Source organism: Budorcas taxicolor, chromosome 19 (genome assembly GCF_023091745.1).
Source record: "Budorcas taxicolor isolate Tak-1 chromosome 19, Takin1.1, whole genome shotgun sequence".
NCBI classification, from domain to species: domain Eukaryota; kingdom Metazoa; phylum Chordata; class Mammalia; order Artiodactyla; family Bovidae; genus Budorcas; species Budorcas taxicolor.
In genome coordinates, this window is record NC_068928.1 from 50,457,685 (window position 1) to 50,476,555 (window position 18,871).

Consider the following 18,871-nt stretch of genomic DNA (forward strand, 5'->3'; position numbering starts at 1 on the left):
TATTTGAGGGGATCACAATGGAGTTCTTTACTTAAACCCTGTAGACATGTAAACACCTAGGAAAAACTCAATTCTCCCATTTTTGGTCTAATATATTAAAAATAGGGACTTCTCTGATGGTCCAGTGGCTAAGACTCTGTCCTCTAATGCAGAGGTTTGATCCCTGACCAGTGAATTAGATCCCACATGCTGCAACTAAGCATTTGTACACCACAACTAATGATCTCATGTGCTGCGATGAAGATCGAAGATCCCGAGTGCTACAATTAAGACCCAGCGTGGCCAAAAGGAAATAAACAAAATTTTTAAAAACACTGGGGGTGGGCTACAAAAGTGTACTATAAAAATACACATAGGACTTTTTTGTTGCCCCTAAATTCCTTCATGACCCCCTGTAGTCCATCCTCACCCTCCAGGCTCCTGGCCATCACTGACCTGATTTCTGGGCCTGTGGGTGTGCCTTTCCAAGAATACATATAAATGGAATATGCAGTCTTTTGTATCTGGCTTCTCATATATGGCAAAGTTTTTGAGATCCACCAGTGATACAGCCTGTAATAGTGGTTACTTCTGTTTGTCGCCAAGTCTTGTTCCACCGGATGAGTGGCCTGAGATTTGGGTTATCCATCCAGTTGGTGGACATGGACATTTGGGTCGTTCCCAGTTTGTGTGTGTGTGTGTGTGTTGGTTGAACTACATGGCATGAAGGATCTTAGTTTCCTGGGACCGAACCCACGCCCCTGCACTGGAAGCACAGAGCCTTAATCTCCATGGAAGTCTCGAGTTGTTCTCAGATTTTGTCAATTCGTCTCCCCTAAACGGTTGTGTGCAGATCTTTATGTGGACATGTGTTTTCATTGCTCCGGAGGAAATACCTTGGGGTGGGATTGTGGTTCCCAGGCCCGTGTCTGACTTTGTAAGAAGCCTCCCAGCTCTTGTCCTGAGCAGCCTCACTGTCCTGCATCGCCAATGGCCTTGAGGGGGAGCTGCCATCGCTAGGCCCTCAAGCTCTTCAGGGGTTTTGAATTGTCGATTCTGATTTTCCAGCCATTCCACTTCCAGTATGTTCCAATGCACGTCCTTCACCAGATGCATGTTTTGTAAATATTTTCTCCTGCTCAATGACTTGCTCTCCTACTTTCTTATTTGTTCTTCAGAGAGCAGACGTTTTTTAATTTTGTTGAAATCCAAATATCATATTTTTGTTTCAGGACTTGCGCTTCTTGTGCCCCATCTGAGACATCTTTGCCTAATCCAAGGTGGCTAAGACTTTCTCCCATGTTTTCTCTGTAAGATTCGTCGTTTCAGCTCTTACACATTGATCTATGATTTATGGTAAGCTATCCTGGCATGCGGTACAACGTGAGTTTGTTTGTTTGGCAAATGCACCCAGTTGCTCCAGCTCCATTTACTGAAAAGACTGTCTTTCTTCACTGAGTTACCTCAGCGCCTTTGTAAAAGAATCTCCTGACCCTTACTGTGGGTCTCTTTCTGAACTCTCTTCTATTTCATTGTTCTCTGTGTCAATACTACGCTCTCTTGGTTACTGAAGCTTTGTAGCATGTCTTGGAATTGGGTACTGTGACTTCTCCAGCTTAATTCAACTCTTTCAAAGATGTTTTTGTACTATACGTTCATTGCATTTTCATTTGAATATTAAAATCAGATTGTCAATTGCTACCAAAAAAGCCTACTAAGATTTTGACTGAGATTCAGTTGAATCTATACGTTAAGTTGAGGAGAAAAGACATCTTAACATTGAATCTTTCCAGCCACAAACAGGATGTATCTCTTCATTTATTCGGGTCTTCTTTAATTTCTCTCAGCAATGTTTGATCATTTCCAGTACACAGGTCATACAGATTTGTTGTTGTTGTTGTTGTTGTTAGGAAGAGTATTTCATGATTTTTGATGCTATAGTGAAGGATAATTTTGTAAAATTTCTGTTTCCAGTTGCTTATTGCTACTGTATAGAAATGCAGCTGATGTTTGCGTCTGCTAATTTTGTATCCTATGACCTTGCTAAACTCATTTATTAGTTCTACTTGTGTGTGTGGATTCCTTGGGTTTTTCTATGGAGGTGACCGTGCAGTCTGTAAGAAAGGATGTTTTCTTCCTTTACAATCTGTGTGCCTGGTTATTTATTTTTTGGTAACTTATTGTACAGGCTGTGACCTGTAGTACAACATTGAGCAAAAGCGATCAGAGCTCATATCCCTGCTTTATTCCCAATTGTTGGGAGAAAAGCATTCAATTTTCCACCAGTAAGTATGATGTTATTTATAGGTTTTATAGAGTTGCCCTTTATCAATTTGAGAATGTTTCCATTCACTCCTAGTTTGCTGAGAGATTTTTTTTTTTAAATCATGAATGAATGTTTAATTTTATCAGATGTCTTTGGTTTTTTGTGAGATTTGTCTTTCTCTATTGTTGTACTGAATAATACTGATTTTCAAACGTTTACCAACCTTGCATTCCTGGGATTTCATTTGGTCATGAAATAGTCTCCTTTTTATGTATTTCTGGGTTAGATTTGCTGACATTTTATGAAGAGCTTTTGCATCTGTGTTCGTTAAGGATTTTAGTGTGTAATTTTATTTTCTTATAATAAGAAAATTGTCTGGCTTTGGTATCAAGATGATACTGGCCTCATAAAATGAGCTGGTAAGTACGCCTCCCTCTTCTGTTTTCTGGAAGTCTGTATAGAATTGGTATTATTACTTCCTTGAAGTGAAGTGAAGTCGCTCGGTTGTGTCCAACTCTTTGCGACCCCGTGGACTGCAGCCCACCAGGCTCCTCTGTCCATGGGATTCTCCAGGCAAGAATACTGGAGTGGGTTGCCATTTCCTTCTGCAGGGGATCTTCCAGACCCAGGAATCGAACCCAGGTCTCCTGCATTGCAGGCAGACGCTTTAACCCCTGAGCCACCAGGAAGCCCATTACTTCCTTAGACAGTGATAGAATTCATTTCTGAAGCATCTGGGTCCAGATTGTCTTTTTTGTAGGAAGGTTTTTAACTACACATTCACTTTTTAAAATAGACATAGTGCTGTTTCCCTAGATATTGCCCCATTGCTGTTTGAAATTATTGTGCCGATTTTTTAGTATCTCTAGCAGGATTTAGGGTTTCCCTGGTAGCTCAGATGGTAAAGCAGGATTTAAGACTTTCTTTTGCTGGAATTCCCCAGCGGTCCAGCGCTTAGGACTCTGCATTTTCGGGATCTCAGTTCCCTGACCACAGGTTGAACCCCAGCCACAGCAGTGAAAGTCTAGAATCCTAACTATGCGGCCACCAGGGAACTCCCAGTATTTTCTTACAGTAAAGGAAAAAGGTGTTGGGTCACTGTTGGTGGAAACATGTCTGGAATGGAGTGGAGCCTTCCTCCTGGGGCAGGTCTGAGCTGAGGCCCCTCCTCTCCGAGCCTCCTCTCCTTCATCCTCCTACCTTTCTGACTTGCCAGCTCTTCCTCCCCTAATCTTGATTTTGATTACAAGAGAAACTCTTGCAAGTGGACTTTGCCGGCCCTGCCACTCTCTGGCCTCAGCGGTCTTCCCAGGTCTCACTGCCGTGCTAGCAGGTGGTCACTGGCCTAAGCGCCCCTCCAAGCCTGCCCATTCAAACAGCCATGAATCCGGTGGAGGCTGCCTCTCCTTGCCCTCCACGAAGGCCTCCTCTGCCTGTTGGACACCATGGCTGCCCTCCTGCTGCCAGGGACCACCCTACTCCGAACTGACCTCCAGTCTCCATCTGTGACCTCCAGATAAACTGAGGCTGGGGTGGCCACTGTGCACATGTGCCATGCCCAGACCCCACCTCCAGAGGGCAGGGGGTATGCGGAAAGGTGTGGAGGAGCCGGGAACAGGGAGAAGCTAGGCTCACCATAACCAGCCACAGTCACCCCCAAGTCTAGACAGCCTCTAGGGCACCCAAGACCTGTCCCCACTCACTGCCCATCTTCTGGGAGGGTCAGCTTACCCCTAGTCCTTTGCAAGTTGGGCCCTAGGCCAATGCCCACCCACATGCTTTCTTTAAAAAAAAATTTTTTTTTAAATTGGAGTAATGTTGATTTACAATACGGTGCTAGTTTCTGCTGCACAGAAAAATGAATCAGTTATACCTACATATATATCTACTTTGTTTTTTTAGATTCTATTCCCATATAGATATAGATCCCATATAGATCTTTACAGGGCTTCTTAGGTGGGGCTAGTGGTCAAGAATCTGCCTGCCGATGCAGGAGATGCAGGAAATGCAAGTTGGGAAGATCTCCTGGAGAAGGAAATGGCAACCTGCTCCAGTATCTTGCCTGGAAAATTCCATGGACAGAGGAGCCTGGTGGGCTATAATCCATGGGGTCACAAAGAGGTTGATACGACTGAGTGACTGAACACACACAGGTTTTCACAGAGCACTGAGGAGAGTTCTCTGTGCTACGCTGTAGGTTCTGTATATTTTATATATAGTAGTGTGTAAATAGTCCAAGTAAGTAAGTGTTAGTCACTCAGCCGTGTCCGTCTCTGTGACCCCATGGACTGTAGCCTGCCAGGCTCCTCTGTCCAAGGGATTCTCCAGGCAAGAGTGCTGGAGTGGGTTGTCGTTCCCTTCTCCATGGGATCTTCCTGAGCTAGGGATTGAACTTGGCTCTCCTGCTTTGCAGGCAGATTCTTTACCATCTGAGCCACCAGGGAAGTCCATCTCCCAGTCTATCCTTCCCTCTTTCCTTTCCCCCTAGTAGGGACAAGTTTGTTTTCTTTGTCTCCCACATGGCCTCTCTGAATTCTCCCTGGAGGGTGGTGGTGGGGATCCGGCCTCTTTAAGAAAAGGTAACTGAAGAACTTGAGCGGCCTGGGGACCCTCAGCCAAGGTGAGGGCAGAGGAGGCCCAGAGCCCTCTGTCTTGACCACATGGGACACTGGACCTAGAGAATAGTCTCTTCAGAGGGCTGGGATCCCCACTCCCATTTTACAGATGAGGAGCGTGCGGCTCTGGAAGCCAAGTGGCCAGTCCAGAGTCTTCAACCTGGGCTGACTGAGGGGTGCAGTGTCCTCCCTCCATGGCTGTCGTTCTCTCCCCAGGTGACCCCTGCCCTCTGGGTGCTGGCCTCTGTCTTGCTGGCTGACTCTTGCCCTGAGCCACCATCAAGGTCTTCAGGCTGAGCAAAGTCACATTAGGTGGCCTCCGGCATGGCTCAATCAAATCAAATCACTTAGCGCAATGGGAGCAACAGGAAGGGGTGCCGGGGCTGCGGCCCCTGACCCAGGTGCTCAGGGGGAGGGGGGCAGACAGGCCCAGGCCCCCATCTGGGCCATCAGGGCGGGATGCAGAGCACAGGTGAGGTGGGAATGGAGGAGGCGGGACCCAAGGGATCCTGCAGCATGAGCCCAGGCCAAGTGAAATGGAGAAGGGGGTGACAAGGAGGCTGGAAAAGATGGAGAGGGGTCCTGCAGGGCTGGGGGCCAGAGTGTAGGGAATGAAGCCTGGGGTTTTGCTCGCGTCAGACTCGCCCCAAAGCGTAAGCATGTATGGATTGTCCTCACTTCTTCCCACCACACCGTGTTCTTACAACCTCCGATGGTTCCCCTTTGTCTCCAGGGCTGTCCCCTTCCAGTGGTGCAGACTGGTCCACAGGCTGGCCCAGCTGGCCTTCCTTAACTAGCTTCCCCAGCCTTCGGTCACCCATCCTCCCAGCTGGCCCCAGAGCTCACCTGCAGTGGCTCCTCTATGCCACGGACTTCCTACAGAGAAAATCTGATGTCTTCTCTGAGTGACGGCCTCAGCCTCTGAGAGGTGAGAATTGATGGAACCCTGGAGCAACAAAGCTGGGGTTTATCCACCATTCCCATTCCTCAAGGCGGCTGGTGATGGGGTCGTGACAGCTGCTCACCTAGGGTGGACTGGCCTGAGCCACGGGTGTGCAGGGGCACACTGGTTGAGCCTTGTCTTCAGCATCGGAGTGATGCGGGGGAGGGAACAGAAGTTTTAAGGGTTGGACATCGAGCGGCCTGAAGCCTCGAAGAAATCTCTGGTCAGCCAGCTCAGAGCCACAGTGAGATCCAGAGCCCTCTGTTTCCAGCTGAGCTGTATCCCTCCAAAATGTGTATAGTGGCAGAAAGCAAAGAGGAACTAAAGAGCCTCTTGATGAGGGTGAAAGAGGAGAGTGAAAGAGCCAACTTAAAACTAAATACTAAAAAAACTAAGATCATGTCATCCAGCCCCATTACTGCATGACAAATAGAAGCGGAAAAGGTGAAAGTAGTGACAGATTTCCTCTTCTTGGGCTCCAGAATCACTGCGGATGGTGACTGTAGCCATGAAATCAGAAGACGACTGCTTCTTGGCAGGAAAGTGATGATAAACCTAGACAGTGTGTTGAAAAGCAGAGACATTACTCGGCTGACAAAGGTCTACATAATCAAGGCTTTGATCTTCCCAGTGATCACGTATAGTTGTGAGAGCTGGATTGGAAAGAAGGCAGAACACCAAAGAATTAATGCCTTTGAACTGTAATGCTGGAGATGACTCCTGAAAGTCCTTTGGACAGCAAGGAGATCAAACTAGTCAATTTTAAGGGAAATCAACCCCGATTATTCACTGGAAGGACCGCACTGGAAAGCCTGTTGCTGAAGCTCCAGTAGTTTGGTCATCTGATGAGAACAGACAACCCATTGGAAAAGTCCCTGATGCTGGGAAAGATTGAGGGCAGAAGAAGAGGGCGTCAGAGAATGAGACGGCTGGACGGCATCACTGATACAATGAACAGGAACTTGGGCAAACTCCGGAAGATGGTGAAGGGCAGGGAGGCCTGGCGAGCTGCAGTCCATGGGGTCGAAAAGGGTCTGACACAACTGGCCTACGGAAAAACAACAGCAGCAAAATGTGCATGTTAAAGTCCTAACCCCCAGCACCTTGGGATGAGACTATTTAGAGATGGGGGTTTTCAGAGGTAATTAAGGTAAAACGAGGCCTTCAGAGTGGACACTAACCCAATCTGACTGTATCCTTATAAGAAGAGGAGATTAGAACACAGACACACACAGAGGGTCGCCCATGTGAGGACGCAGGGAGAATGCGGTGCCTGCATGCCCAGGAGAGGTCCTAGGAGGAACCAGCCTTGCACACTTTGGTGTTGGGCATCCAGGCTCCAGACTGTGAATTTTAATATATAAATATATATATTTGGCTGCACTGGGTCTTAATTGCAGCATGTGTGATCGTCAGTGTGGCACTTAAACTCTTAGTTGTGACATGGGGGACCAGGGATTGAACCCAGGCCCCCTGCACTCGGAGTTTAGAGTCTTAGCCACTGGACCACAAGGGAAGTCCCACAGACTGTAAGTTGATAAAACTTCTGTAGTTCAAGCCACCCAGTCTGTCCAGCCGCTATGGCAGCCCCAAGACACTCATAGAGCCATCGTGCAGTACGTAGTCAACAGCTCCCAAAGCCAGAGGGCAGGTTTGCAGGTAGTCTGGTCAAAGACTTGATTCTGAGGAGGTGTGGGGCCGCAAAGGAAGGACGTTTGTGCTTCACCGTCTCCTGGGCCAATGTCAGGACCCATAGCAGAGGGTGGACCCTGCAACCCAGATCGGGTGTCAGGGTGGAAACCCTCAGCCCCGGAACTCAGACCTTCCGAAACTGCTGGCAGCAGAAGTGGCCACAAGCCTGACTAGAGGAGACCAGCCTCCCGCTGCCCAGGCCACACAGGCATCACCAGGTAGGTGTCCTTCCCCAGGTCCGCCTGCCACCCCTCCAAGCCCCTGACCGTCATGAGGGGCGAGTCTCGTGTGGCCTGATGATGGGCAGAGATGGAGTATTTTCCAGGGAGCTGTGGCCAGGCAGGCATGTACCAGTAGGACCCGGGAGCAAGGGAAGTGGATATTGAGGATCTGGGCGGGGAGGGGTGGAACTTGCCTGGGGAAGGGGAAGGTACCGATAAGGGTATTTTCCAAATCCTGGCAAGGACACCTGGACTGGGTCCTAGGAGGCTGTTGGAATGGCTCGTGGGAGACTGATGACAGAGTCCGGGAAACAGGAGAGCTGGGGGATGTATTTGCAAGAGGACCTGCAGCTGACAAGATCAATAAGGAAAGCCCTGGGAGGAGCTCCCAGGCCCCCTGGCATGGCTGTCACGTCCTTAGGTCTTTGCTGGGTGCTGGCTGGACACAGCGGCTCCTTCCTCGGCGCCAGAGCAAGATGGCAGCCAGTCTTTAATGTCCAGTCTCACAACGGACATCCTGTCACTTTGTCACCTTCTAGAGGCAAGTCGAGTCTGCACTCAGGAGAGAGGACTTCATAAGGGCGTGGATGACAGGGTAGGGTCCTGGGGCAGTTAGAGGAGCCCCCTCAGGGAGTGGGGGTGGGCAGCCCATGAGGGCATTGCTTCACTTTTATCCCCTAGAAAGGTCAAGGGTGGGTGACCCTTCCCTGACACTCCAGACCCGAGCCTCGACCCAGGACAGAGGAGACCACTCAGATATCTCCAGAGTTGCAGATGAGGGTGTTGACCCTGAGACCAAGACACGAAGGAACCATGAGGCCTCCCTGTTGGGTGGGGGCATCCAGAGTCTTAAAGACCTAAGACGCAGCCTCCTTAAAAAGTTAGACATGGAATCACCATGTGATCCAGCAAGTGTATTCCTAAAATAACTGAATATGGGGCTTGAACAGATATGTGTATGTTCATGTTCATAGCATCACTATTTAAAAAAAAATATATTTATTATTTATTTATTTTAGTTTTTGGCTCTGCTGGGTCTTGGTTGCTGCATGTGGGCTTTTTTTTTTTTTGCATGTGGGCTTTATCTTTATGTTACTTGTTATATTTTATTGTATTTTACCACAATGAAAAAAATTTTAAGTCTTAAGATGCAGGGAGACTTGTACATGTCATACCTTTTTTTTTGACTCTTAAAAATTTTATTTATTTATTTATTTTATTGGAGATAATTGCTTTACAGAATGTTGTTATTTTCTGTCAAACCTCAACATGAATCGGCCATAGGTGTACATATATCCTCTCCCTCTTGAACCTCCCTCCCATCTCCCTTCTCATCCCGCCACTCTAGGTTGATACAGAGCCCCTGTTTGAGTTTCCTGAGCCATACAGCAAATTCGTACCCCAGTCTAATTCCGGGGCATGACTGCCGCCAGCACCAGCCGTGAACTCAACCAGACAACCAACTCGACCAAGCGACCAAGCTGGGGGCCTGAGCGCAGCAGCCCAGCAGGCTAGCTCCTCCCTCAGCCTCCGCTGAGTCCTGCAGGCACCCACCCAGGGAGCATGCTTCCTGCGTCCTCATCAGAGGGGAAGTGGTGGCATGTTCCCCTGCCCTGGGGCCCTGTCTCCTCGGCTGCTGCCGCCAACTCTAATATTGGGAAACAGGAAAGATGTTTCCGGTTGTGAGCTGGAAACTCAACTGGCTGGCTGGAAGGATAAATGGATGGAAAAACAAAATGCTTTAGGGTCCAGCCTGACCCTGACCCTCACTGGGGCCTGGTGGACCCTCTGGAGGAGGTGGCTTGTAGAGCCCACAGTGACCAGACCTCCAGGGATGATGGGGTCCGGGGCTGAGCCTGGCCACTGGGACCTGTTGTGGGAGGTGAGTCCCCCCGCCCCCACCAGGGTGCAGAGTGTCCCCAGATAGCTAACCACTGCTGCCAGGTGTGGCCCCTGTAGTGGCCCTGTGTGGCAGTGTGGGCAAGGGTGGCTAGTCCTCCAGTTCCCCTCACTCGGGGCTCTGTGTTGGTTGCTGGAAGAGAGGGAGCCCCACCAGGGTCCTGGGCTTCCTGGTCACCCTCCTAGTGTCCGGAAAATAAAGCTGGGCCCAGTTGGCTTATGTGGGGAAGGAGCTGGTCGCCCACAGGGCAGAGAGGGGGTTTGGAGGGTGAAGGAAGGATGCAAAGACCTGGGAGACCACACCGGAAACTTGACCAGGCCCCTTTCAGCACCCCTTCACTGTACCACGTGTCCAGTGCCCCCAGGGCCTACAGTAATGGCTTTCCTCTGAAGCCCTCTCTCCTCCCAGCCCTCCCTTGTTCCACTGGAACCCCACCATCACATCCCAAAATTATTCACCAAAGGCAGCCAGAGCCTTCTTTCCACACTCTGCCCCCAAGCCAGCTGGGATCGAGACCCTGCTGCAGAACGCCCACTGTCCCCAGCAACATTCAGAACAGACAGATACTCCCCGCGGGACAGACTGGCCACAGGGTCTGGTCTTGCCCCTTACCTCTTTCCCAGCCAGCTCTTAGACCACACGAAATGGCTCTGCACTCTCCACCCAGTCACCCACTGGCTCTTCCAGGCTTGATCGTGGTACCCTGAGAGCCCTCGTGGGTTGCCCTCCCCCATCCTGCCTGCCCCCTCCTCCGTAAGTAAGGCTCTGATGTCTGAATCCTCTCTCCCATCAGCCCAGTAGCCCACACTGGGCACTGGCGATGCTTGTGGACTGTCCGGCCATGGACCTGGGTCATATCCCCTCTCCCTAAGGCTGGCTGAGTTCCAGGAAGCCTGAGGGTCTGGAGGAGACCCTGTTCTGAAACCCGAGTTCTCCTCCCACCTGGGCCAGGCCGCTGCCCTCTCTCTGAAGGCGCTGGGTTTTACCCTGGCTTTGATGGGATCTAGACCCTCGCCTTGTGGAGTTTTGTATTAATACTTTCTAGACCACTGCTGTTCCTGGAAAACATTCCAGCCAACTTTTCCTTTGGTCACCCTCCTTTCAACTTGGAAGGCAGCCTGGCAAAGGGGAGCCCCATTAGCCCCTGCTAGGCAGCAGTCCCCCCCATCATTGGGCCTCCCTACACCTCCGGCTCCGAGCTCTCCTGGCCATAGTGTCACCAGGCTGCCACCCAGCGGCCACTCGGGGAGTGGCCAGCTTTCCATTTGGCAACCAGCCTGCTGGGTGGACCCACCCAGGCCCAGCCGCTTCTCCTGTCTATTTTCTCCCTCACCCACTCACTCATCTCGTTCACTCTTTCATTCACTGAGCAAACCACAGGGAGCCCAGCTGAGCCAGGTCCCAAAGGACCTCATGGCTGGAAAGACACAGCCAGAGAAAGTGCTCAGCCCTCCTCCCAACGGACTGACTTTCTAGGTGGGACACAGATGGGGTCCAACAACTGGGGATGGTGGGATGAATTGGGAGACTGGGATTGATATACATACACTGAAAACGAAAAAGTGTTAGTTGCTTAGTTATTTCCAACTCTTTGCGACTCCATGGATTGTAGCCAGCCAGGCTCCTCTCTCCATGGAATTCTCCAGGCAAGAATCTGGAGTGGGTGCCTTTCTCTTCTCCAGGGGATCTTCACGACCCAGTGTTCAAAGCTGGGCCTCCTGCATTGCAGGTAATTCTTTACCATCTGAGCTACCAGGGAAGCCCCATATGTATACCGCCATGTGTAAAATAGTAGTGGGAACCTTCTGTATAGCCTAGGGAACTCAGCTCGGTGCTCTGTGATGACCTAAAGAGGTGGGATGAGGGGGTGCGGCGGAAGGGAGGTCCAAGAGGAAGGGGATATATGTATACATATAGCTGACTCAATCCACTGTAAAGCAGAAACTAATACAACATGGTAAAGCAATTATACTCCAACTTGGAAAAAAAAAGAGGCAACACTTTTCTGGTTTTCACGGCTCAAGGAACCCTGAGCAGCAGTCTCCTGAGACACCCTCTATAAGGCAGCGCAGGAAGTCCTGTCTGGGAACGCACAAGCCCTGGAAGTGTTTGGAGATGGTGGAGCTTCAGGGCAGCCTGAAGAACTATGACCCTCAGAAGGACAAATGCTTCCCAGGCACTGTCAGGCTTAATGCCCCGCTTGTGGTGTCCACTCCCCGCCCCAAGTATGTGTCCTGGGGCACCAGCAGCACTGTGATAAGGCCAAGGCTTGGATATCCCCCACATGGACAGCAAGGTGCTGAAGAAACTCAACAAGAGCAAGAAACTGGTCAAGAAGCTGGCCAAGAGGTGTGATGTCTTTCTGGCTTCAGGGTCTCTCTCTGATTAAGCAGATCCCATGAATCCTGGGCCCAGACCTGAGCAAGGCTAGCAAGTTCCCATCCTTGCTGACCCACAGTGGGAACATGGTGGCCGAAGCTGATGAAGTGAAATTCACAATCAAGTTCCAGATGAAGAAGCTGCTGTGTCTGGCGGTGGCTATTGGCCAAATGAATCTGACAGATGAGGAGCTGTGTACAACATCCACTTAGCTGTCAACTTCCTGGTGTCATTGCTCAAGAAAAGTTGGCAGCACATCAGGGCCTTGTCCATTAAAAGCACCATGGGCAAGCCCTAGCAACCTGTACTAAGGCACAGCTTAATAAACCATACTCCACACACACACACACAAAGAGGCAAGATTGAAACTTCCATTGAATTTATGTCAGAAAATACTTGAGATTGGTTGAACTACCTCACAATAAAAATTAAACCCATCAGACTGAAAAAACAAAAGCAACCGGGCAGATGGCAGGTAGGATGCGGAAGTGGGGGGGGCGCTCCTTCTGTCCCAGCCTCACAGATTCTACCTGTCATTCTGCCTGGGGCTACGTTGTGGGTGAGAAGATGCTACTTCTGTGAGAGTAGTGGCCTCCTCCCCCCGGGATGTGGCCCCAGTCAGCAGTGGACTGCATGTTTCCAGGGGGTCCCCCACTCCACCCAGCTTCTGCATTTTTAACTTACCTGCGAGGACTGTCCTTTTTTGTTTTTTTAATAAATCATTCTTTATTTTTGGCTGCACTGGGTCTTCGTTGCTGCTCGCGGGCTCTCTCTAGTTGTGGCAGGTGGGAGCTACTCTTCACTGCGGCGTGTGGGTTTTAGGGCTCATGGGTTTAGTTGCTTTGTGGCCTGTGGGATCTTCCTGGACCAAGGATGGAACCCGTGTGCTTTGCATTGGAAGGCAGAGTCTTAACCACTGGACCATCAGGGAAGTCCCTGTTTTGTTTTTGAGTCCCTGTTTGTTTGTTGAGACGTAATTCATATACCATATAATTCACTCATCCGAAGCACACAGTTCAGTGGTTTTTAGTGTGCTCACAGCCATGCAGCTGTCACCACAGTTAATTTTTAGAACATTTCATCACTTCAAAAGGAAACCTCCTGCCTTCTAACCCCAATCCCTCAGCCCTCCATCCCTCCCAGCCCTAGGCAAGTGCTAACACACTCTCTGTCTCTGAGTTTGTCTGGCTCTTTTCACTGAGCTTAATGTGTGCCAAGGCCTTTGACTGTGCGGATCACAATAAACTGTGGAAAATTCTGAAAGAGATGGGAGTACCAGACCACCTGACCTGTCTCTTGAGAAATCTGTATGCAGGTCAGGAAGCAACAGTTAGAACTGGACATGGAACAACAGACTGGTTCCAAATAGGAAAAGGAGTACGTCAAGGCTGCATACTGTCATCCTGCTTATTTAACTTCTATGCAGAGTACATCATGAGAAACACTGGAGTAGAAGAAGCACAAGCTTCTTCAAGATTGCCGGGAGAAATATCAATAACCTCAGGTATGCAGATGACACCACTCTAATGGCAGAAAGTGAAGAGGAACTAAAAAGCCTCTTGATGAAAGTGAAAGAGGAGAGTGAAAAAGTTGGCTTAAAGCTCAACATTCAGAAAACAAAGATCATGGCATCTGGTCCCATCACTTCATGGGAAATAGATGGAGAAACAGTGGAAACAGTGTCAGACTTAATTTGGGGGGGCTCCAAAATCACTGCAGATGGTGATTGCAGCCATGAAATTAAAAGATGCTTACTCCTTGGAAGGAAAGTTATGACCAACCTAGACAGCATATTCAAAAGCAGAGATAGTACTTTGCCAACAAAGGTCCGTCTAGTCAAGGCTATGGTTTTTCCAGTGGTCATGTATGGATATGAGAGTTGGACTGTGAAGAAAGCTGAGTGCCAAAGAATTGCTGCTTTTGAACTGTGGTGTTGGAGAAGACTCTTGAGAGTCCCTTGGACTGCAAGGAGATCCAACCAGTCCATCCTAAAAGAGATTGGTCCTGGGTGTTCATTGGAAGGACTGATGCTAAGGCTGAAACTCCAGTACTTTGGCCACCTCATGCGAAGAGTTGACTCATTGGAAAAGACCCTGATTATGGGAAGGATTGGGGGCAGGAGGAGAAGGGGATGACAGAGGATGAGATGGCTGGATGGCATCACCAACTCGATGCACATGAATTTGAGTGAACTCCGGGAGTTGATGGACAGGGAGGCCTGGCGTGCTGCGATTCATGGGGTCGCAAAGAGTCAGACACGACTGAGCGACTGGACTGAATTGAACTGAATGTCTTCAGGGTGTAACTGTGTTTTAGCAGGTGTGAGGGTTTCATTCCCTTTAAAAGCTGGGTAGGTCCACCTATTGAATGGATGGACCACGACTTGTTTATCCCTTCATACACAGATGGACTTTTGGTGACTGTGATAGGGCGGCTGTGATCACCCATTTAGCAGCCTTTCATGTGGACACGTCTGCATTTCTCTTGGGAATAAACCCAGAAGAGGAATCGCTAGGTGACATGACAACTCTCAGGGCTTTCCTGGTGGCTCAGCTGGTAAAGAACCTGCCTGCAATGTGGGAGAATTGGGTTCAATCCCTGGGTCAGGAAGATGGGAATGGCTACCCACTCCAGTATTTTTGCCTGGAGAATTCCATGGACAGAGGAGCCTGGCGAGCTATAGTTCATGGGGTCCAAGAGAATTGAACACGACTGAGTGACTTGATACTTTCACTTTCATAGCAACTCTTAGTGACTAAACAGTGACAACCATGGTAACTCTATATTTAACTGATGAACTGCCAGCCCTGAGAATCCTTTAATATCCATGCCTGATCCAGTCACAGCCCTGATCAAGGCCCTCTAACAGTGTCTGACCTCATAGCCCAGGCCCTGCTGGCCCCCCTTCTGCCCTCCACCCTCCACCCACTGGCTTCCATCCTGGGACTCAGCCCCCAGGCTCCTGCCCACTGCAGGGGTTTGGCAAGCACCAGGTTCTCCACATGGAGCTCTCCTGCCTCCCTCCTGCTTTTCTTCGGTCCTCCCAGAATTCCTCCCAGAAACACAGGCAGGCTCCCAGAAGTCCTTTCCTACTTTGCTTCCATGACGTTTATGCAATTAGTTAATTAGAATCCACGTCTGGAGGCACCAGAAGCGCAAGTACTCTGTGTTTTAAAGTAGATAATAGATTGTGGGACTGATTACAAAACCTAATACAATTTTTTTTCATGGAAAAAAAAGCACACAATAGATGTTTCAAATCATTCAGTAGAAGAAGAAATTCTTTGAGCAAAAGGCCATCCAGACTTGTTTTAATTTCTAAATAGGATTGGGATGGGCTGAGCTCCTTTTTGCCCGCATAACATTCTGCAGTCCTCGGCTCTTTTCTGGTAAGAGTATTTTGGTTTCCCTTTGGGGTCTCTCTCCCCACTCTTAGTCTAGGGGAGGTTAGAAACCCAGACTTGGCCAGCCAGTCTGTCTTTGGCAGCTGAAGTTGATTCATGGAGACAAATGGCTCAGGTGGGGGCAATGAGAAGTCACCCAGGCCTGCTCTCATTTTCTCCATGGAGATGCTGAGCTGGCACAATGTGGCCAGGATTTAAGGAGAGACTGCCCAGGAATGAAGCCATGCGGGGAAAAGTCAGACTGAAACAGGAAGAGAGATGGATGACACACCTGGATTAAGTCATGCCTTATGTCCAGGTGAGTCAATACATTCCCCCATGCATAAATCAGTCTGAACTGGGTTTCTGTACTACGTAATCAAAAGATTCCTGGTTAATGCAGGGTCTTCATGTGTGTGTGCTCAGCCACTTTAGTTGTGTCCAACTGTTTGTGACCTTATGGAGCCCACCAAGCTCCTCTGTCCATGGGGATTCTCCAGGCAAGAATACTGGAGTGGACTGCTGTGCCCTCCTCCAGGGGCTCTTCGCAACTCAGGGATTGAACCCGTGTCTCTTCCACTGTAAGCAGATTCTTTACCACTGAGCCACCGGGGAAGCCCAATGCAGGGTCTACAGCCCAGAAAAATTTTGTAATCTTAGCCCATTTTCCTATCAGGTGGATTTTTTTCTTAGTGATTTGTAAGAACAATTAGTATATTAGGAACTTTTTACCATATACTTTGCAAAGGTTTTCTCTGATCTGTTTGTGCATGTTTGTATGTATTTGTTTATAGAAGGTTTTGCCATGCATAATACCAAAAATTGTTGTATGATCAAATGTCTGTCTTTCCTCCCATAATTTGTGGTCTTTAATTTTACTGTATCTTTTTAAGGCAATGCCCTTTATCAGATCAACAAGTTGTTGTTCTACTACTGGGTTGCTAGATGATTTTTTAAAAATCACAAATGAGTGTTCAATTGTTTCAAGTCCTCCTTCTGCAGCTGTTAAGATGATCATGGATTTTGTTTCCCTTTAATCTGTAATGGGAAGTACATTCATCAATTTCCTGACATTGAAATCCCACTGTAAGCCCAACATGGTCAGAGGTCTAACATTTTTTGTTATATAGCTGACTTCAATTTATTAACAGTTTCTTTGGGTTTTATGCATTCACCATCAGGAATTAGATTGGTCTTTTATCTTTCGTTTTGGAGTTGAGATCATGCTAGCCTTCCATGATTTTTTTTTAAAACATATTTTTGGCTGTGCCAGGTAGCATGAGGGGTCCTCTCCCATCTGAGGTCAAACCCATTCTCCCTCTTCATTCCCCCTCAAAGTTGAGAGTCTTAATCACTAGACCACCAGGAAGTCTCTGCAATTTTTAAGACAAGGAGTTTTCTGTTCCACGATCACAGTAAAAACTCACCTGTGAAACCAGCCATATCTGGTGTGCTTGTGTGTGAGTTTTGGTCAAACACTGTGGCAGTAACCGAAGACCACGTAAATGAGAACAAGAGAGGCTATGTGCTCACCGTGCTCTGATAGGGAAGTGGCCCCCTCACTTGCATGCTGGAGAGATTCAAGGCAGACAGAGGAGGGGGCAGCTCCATCGTGAAAGGGGAGCTCAGGGGGCTCAGGTGCACTCCAAAAGGGACTATGGGCTTGAGGAAGCTGTGGGTGGCCAACTGGAGGTGCTGCAACCCATCTGGTTGGTTACAGCAGCGTACTTGACTTTCTCTGGTTGGTCCTGAGCCGGAAGTGGAGGCAGAAATTAGGGAAGCTGGCAGGTATTGGCCAAGTCCTGGCCGTTTGGGGCTGGCTGAGTTCTGTTGGCATATCTAGTAGCTGTGTGTGTGTGTGTGTGTGTGTGTGTGTGTGTGTGTGCACACGCTCGCATTCTCAGTCGTGTCTGACTCCTTGCGACCCCCTAGACTGTGGCCTTCCAGGCTCCTCTGTCCATGGAATTTCCCAGGCAAGAACACCAGAGTGGGTTGCCAATTTTGCCTCCAGAGGATCTTCCCCACCCAGGGACTGAACCTGCGTCTCTTGCATCTTCATTGGCAGGCGGATTCTTTACCACTGCACCACCTGGGAAGCCTGCTACTAGTCATGGTCCCAGTATATTCAGTCTCTCTGTGTTTTCGTAGAATGCTACCCATTTCTTTTTCCCTTTCAAATGTATTGGTATCAAGTTGTTTGTAGGATTCACTAATAATTTCAATATCTAATATTTCTTTTATATGTTTTTCTCTTTCATTGCAGATTCATGTCTTTTCTCATTGTCCTTGTTGGACATGTTAGTGGTATGATGACATGACATGTCTTTTTAAAGTACCAGTTTTTAAAGTTAATTAATTTATTCATTTAATTTTGGCCATGTTGCATGACCGGTGGGATCTTTATTCCCCAACCAAGGATCGAACGTGCATCCCCTAAATTGGGAGCGCTGGGCCGCCAAGGAAGTCCCCTAAAGTACCAGTTCTGAGTTTTTGTTAGTCAATTTCCATTTCTTTCCTTTCTGTTCTTACCTTTGGTACTTCCTTCTGCTCTCTGGGATTTACTCTGCTCTTTTTGTAATTGCTTAAATTGAATACTTACTTTTTTTAACCCTTTCAGTTTTGTGATAAATGCTTTTAAGGCTATAAGCGTCCCTTCTACATGTCATATTTTCATTGTTGGGCAATTCAAAAATTTTCAGTTTCCATTGTGATTATCTCTTTAGCAGCTGTTATTTAGGAGAGTGCACGTCTTAGTTTCTAGGAATATGGCATTCTTAAAAAAAATCCAAACTCTTTTTATACAAAAAGAAAATTTAACTCTAGGAGGGTTTTTTTTTTTTTTTTGGAGTGTTCTTGGGATTTTCTACATTGAGAGTCGTAACATCTGAAATAGGGGCAGTTTTATTTCTTCCTTCTCATGTATGAATGCCTTATATTTTCTTGCCTTCGTTCACTGGCTAGAAGCTCCCTCCAATCCTACACTGCATAAGGATGCTGAGAGTGGACAGCCTTGCCTCATTCTAATTTACAGGGAAAATATTCAGTCTTTCACTATTAAGTATACAGTGTTAGCTGTAGGTTTTTGCATCTATATCATAAGAGAAGTTTGTCTCCCGTTTTCTTATTTTGTACTGTCTTTATTTGGTTATGGTATCTGGACAATACTAACTTCACGAAATAAATTGAGAGGTATTTCCTTCTCTTGTTTTATGGATGAGATTGTGTAAATTTTTTCTTTACATGTTTGATAGAATTCTCCATGAAACCACCTGGGCTGTTTGGGTCTTCCTTTGGGAGAGCCAAACCTTTGGGAGATTATGGATTCACTGTCCATAATAGTTATGGGGCTATTCCCACGATCCATTCTAAACTGGACAAGTTGTGGCAGTTTGTACATTTTCTAGGACTTGTTCCAGTTCATCTGAATCATCACCTTATGCTTTACAGTTGTTTGTAAGATTCCCTTACCTCCCATTTGGTGTCCGCAAGGTCT

At 48.1% G+C, this 18,871-nt stretch overlaps 1 pseudogene; it reads left to right on the forward strand.

Annotated features, from left to right (window-relative positions):
- The first annotated feature begins 9,135 nt into the window (after nucleotides 1-9,135).
- LOC128065465 (60S ribosomal protein L10a-like) lies at nucleotides 9,136-12,293 on the forward strand (annotated as a pseudogene).
- Nucleotides 12,294-18,871: the final 6,578 nt, after the last annotated feature.